The following is a 4,390-nucleotide window of genomic DNA, read 5'->3' on the forward strand; positions in this document are numbered from 1 at the left end:
AGACTCACCTGCCACTTCTGGGGCATGCTGGGAGGTCCGAGTGGGGGACGGTGAGGAGGGGGACCTGGTTCAGAAACAGGATAATCAAATCACTTTGCCGGAAAATGCTTCTGCAGCTTCTGTTGTTTTGGGAAAACAGAGCAATGTCAGTATAAGTACAAATGACATGATTTTGGCTTTATCACCCACAGGCAGGTCTAGTTCAACCAGACAGACCGATGTCCAGTCTCCAGCACAGCACTTACCCCCGCGGGGGGAGCCTCTCTCCGAATCCGTGACTCTGGGGGTGGTACAGGACATGATGAAAGGGGCAAATAAAGGGCAAAATCCCATGAATCGACCCCAATCTGAGTCCTCCCCTCAAACCCTAAGAGACACGGTCTCGGAGAGAGAGCCTGTTTTCTACCCCAGGGGCCACCCACGGTCAGATCACAAACTCTATGACTGGCGCTTTACAGCAGAGAAGCCAATAATTTTCATTGGTGATTCAAATTTGAAAAGAATTCCTTCATTTAAAAATGAACAAATTCAAATTGATAGTTATCCAGGCGCCACATTCTACCACATTAATGGCGTGCTCAAAAACTGCCCAGTCTTCCAGTCCACGCAAAAAGTGATCCTTTCTTTGGGGATCAACAATAAAGATCAGGATCCTAGAAAAACAGCAATTAAACAGTTACAGCAATTACTTACAACAGCACAGAGAGTTTTTCCGAATGCAACATTGTTCGTGCCCGTGATTATGTTTTCTCCCAACTTAACAGAACTGCAGAAGTCTAACTTAACTATAATCAATAAATATATTGCCACGTACTGCACACCTTTGTTGGAGATACACAACGGTTCCTTCTTCACTACAGGTGATAACATTCACTGGACTCCAACCACGGCAAATAGGATATTTCAGCACTGGTGCCGGCAGTTAAACTTCTAGGGGGGGGAGAAGCGGTCACGATCTCCCCAGCTCTTGGAACACAGTAATGTGCTTAACCTCTCACTTACCTTTCAGCTCTCCGAGGCACAGGTGGAAGTGTTGGAGAGGGGCCTAACCTTTATTCCTCTCCCCAACCAGGATATCCGGTGGGACCTCTGGAGGGACATCCATGCCTTTCATAGGAGAATAAAATTGTTAGATTATTTTGGTTCAGATACACAGACAGAACAGATACCATTTATCCTCCCTTCATATTGGGAACCGGAAACTGCACAAGTGAACCCTGTTATCAGACAGTTAATACGGAAGGACTTAATAACAGCAAAGTCACATACCTGTTCCATAGCCCGTACAGATAATCTCTCTACTGTACAGAGAGCAGCCATTAGGGAACTCTGTCAGAATAGAGAGATAATCATTAAACCTGCGGATAAGGGTTCTAAAATAGTCATTATGGATAAACAACAATATCTATTGGAAGCAAACCGACAACTCTCCAATACTAAACATTATATGTCGGTACCAGTATCTTTACAAACACAAACACAAAAAGAAATTCACACTATAATACAGGATTTGTATTACAAGAAATACATTAACCGTAAACAGCGTGATTTCTTGTTAGGCCCAAACACACCTAGAAACAGAATCTTCTATTTATTACCCAAGATCCATAAAGATCCGAAGGCATGGACGGTCCCTGGGGAGGTCCCGCCGGGGCGACCCATCGTATCGGACTGTGAGAGTGAATCATATAACATAGCGCAGTATATTGATCATTACTTGAATCCTTTAGCGCACGGACATCCGAGTTACATCAAGGACACGTACGATTTCCTACACAAGATTAAGAGCATAACGGTAACCCCTAACACATATCTGTTTACAATAGATGTGGATAGCCTATATACTAACATAGACACCGAGGCTGGGTTACAAGCGGTGAGTAATGTACTTGGTAGAAATCCGGATCCTGCGCGACCAGACGAACATTTGCTTCAGCTTCTGCATATCAGCCTTACAAAAAATGATTTCATTTTTAATGGCAAACATTATTTACAGATATCGGGAACGGCCATGGGTAAGAAATTCGCCCCAGCCTACGCAGACATCTATATGGCCGAATGGGAAGCGGAGGCGTTAGCTAAATGCACACTCTTACCCGTGGCCTACTACCGATATCTGGATGATATTTTTGGTATCTGGCCTTACAGTTTTAAAGAATTTGAGGAATTTTTTCAGATATTGAATACGCACCATCCTTCAATAAAGTTGAAATATGTACTGGATTCGAGGTCCGTGAATTTCTTAGACACCACGGTCTTCTTTACTGCGCAACAGTCGGCTAATAGCAAATTGGCCACGAAAGTTTATTTCAAAAGTACAGATACTCATGCTTTGCTACATAAACAGAGCTATCACCCTAAACATACATTTAAAGGCCTAGTTAAATCACAGATACTCAGATTCCACAGAATATGTACCTTCCAGGAAGATTTTGAAATCGCCACGACGACGCTGTTTAAAGCGCTGCGAGGCAGGGGGTACTCGAAGAGGCTATTAAGATATGCAAAGGCTGAAGTTTTAAAAGGCTTGGCCCAGGTGCAGAGGAAGGATGAAACGAACATCGTTCCCTTTATCACCACCTATTCGGAGTCCAATAAAACATTGATTTCAAAAATTAGGAATAACTTTAGGAATGTGCAGAATCAATTACCGGTATTTCAGCCATATAGAATAATTGCGGCCTTCAGGAGAAACAAGAATTTAAAGGACCTACTGGTACGGTCCAGTGTACCGTCGAACATAGATAACTCACAATTATGGATCTGTAGATATTTTCAACACAGTTCTTATCTGGTAAATAAGTACAGTGGGGAGGGAGCACCAGTCTGGAAAAAGATATCAATTACAGACAGAAGTGTGATTTACGCAATTACCTGCAACACCTGTGGCAAGCTTTATATAGGAGAGACGCAGCATACCATAGCAACACGGCTAAAACAGCACTTGTATAACATCCAAAGATTTCATCTACAGACTGAACTTACCAGTCATTTTCAAATTCATCCGGTTTCTGGTTTAAAGGTGTCAGGCTTGGAAAGTAATCCCGGGTGGTCCAATGGGGAGAGGAGGATGAGGGAAAGAGTGTGGATAATGAAGTTGAGAACAATTGCACCCTTGGGGCTTAATGAAAGGAGGGGGTAGGGTGGGGAGGTGGGGCTCCTCCTGGTGGTGAAGGGGGATAGAGGGGGGATTAGCACTTTATATATGGGGGGGCCAGAGGAGAGGCAATAATGAATTGATTTACCTTTAATGGTCTTTTTGATGAATTGCTCACTAATCATGTGAATAAAGTTTTCTTTTTCCCTTTCTTTTGATCTTATATATGTGTATGTGAATTTGTGGATTTTATTATGCATGTCTTTTAAGCACTTATTTTTGACAACAGCACTTGCATGGCTGCCTCTCGTCCTGGAGCCCACATATAGATGAAATATTTATATTAGTATTGCTTCCTTTTCCCTTGATGCCACCCGGGGGAGGCGCGGCCTTTCCATCCTAGCCCTACTCTGAACCCAATCTAGGCCCTGACTCCAACCCCAGCCCACACCCTAACCCTAACTTAGATCTTGGCCACACCTGTGGCCCTAACCCCAACCCTGACCCCAACCTGATTTTGGGCCCTGACCCTAATCAAGGCCCTAACCCCAACCCTGACCCCAACCCTACCTGGGGCCCTGACAGTGGTGGCCCCAACCCTAATTCTAACCCCAACCCTACCTAGGGCCCTGACCCTAATCGTGACCCTAACCCCAACCCTGACTCCAACCCAAACGGGGGCCCTGACTATCATGGCCCTAACCCTAAGGCTAACCCTAATGGGGGCCCTAACCCTAATTGTGGCCCCAACCCTAGCTCTGACCCCAACCCTAATTGGGGCCCCAACTGGAGTGGCCCTACCCCTAATGTTGACCCCAACCCTAACTGGGGCCCTAACCCTAATTGGGGCCCTGATCCCAACCCTAACTGGGGCTCTGGCTGTTTTGGCCCTAACTCTACTGTGGACCCCAACCCCAATCTGGGCCCTGACCCTAACCGGGGCCCTAACCCCAACCCTGACCCCAACCTTGAATCGGGCCTGGACTGCAACCGTGGCCCAAACGCTAGCCCTAACTCCAGTTGGGACCCTAAGAACAGGTACAACCCTAGGGGAAGATACAATAGGCCAGAGCACTGAAGAGCTTTGTGCTCTTTATTTTAAAGAAAACACATAACAAAACAACCTAACCCTAACCCTAACCCTAACCCTAACCCTAATTTTGGATTTTGGTTTTGACCCTAACCCTAACCCTAACCCTAACCCTAACCCTAACCCTAACCCCAACCTTAACCCCAACCTTAACCCCAACCCCAACCTTAACCCTAACCCCAACCCCAACCCTAACCCTAACC

General features: G+C 45.6%; 1 long non-coding RNA gene across 2 annotated transcripts; it reads right to left on the minus strand.

Annotated features, from left to right (window-relative positions):
* Positions 1-1,084: 1,084 nt before the first annotated feature.
* LOC118772277 lies at positions 1,085-3,077 on the minus strand. Of its 2 annotated transcripts, XR_005004668.1 has the most exons (4): positions 2,986-3,077; positions 1,599-1,671; positions 1,270-1,329; positions 1,085-1,107 (listed from the first exon to the last, which is right to left on the minus strand). It is a non-coding gene; the product is annotated as an uncharacterized LOC118772277 (long non-coding RNA). The 2 variants fall into 2 exon arrangements; XR_005004667.1 differs by lacking the exon at positions 2,986-3,077 and having other exon boundaries at positions 1,599-1,849.
* Between the last annotated feature and the right edge of the window lie 1,313 nt (positions 3,078-4,390).

This window comes from Megalops cyprinoides, unplaced genomic scaffold (genome assembly GCF_013368585.1).
Source record: "Megalops cyprinoides isolate fMegCyp1 unplaced genomic scaffold, fMegCyp1.pri scaffold_108_arrow_ctg1, whole genome shotgun sequence".
Classification (NCBI taxonomy): domain Eukaryota; kingdom Metazoa; phylum Chordata; class Actinopteri; order Elopiformes; family Megalopidae; genus Megalops; species Megalops cyprinoides.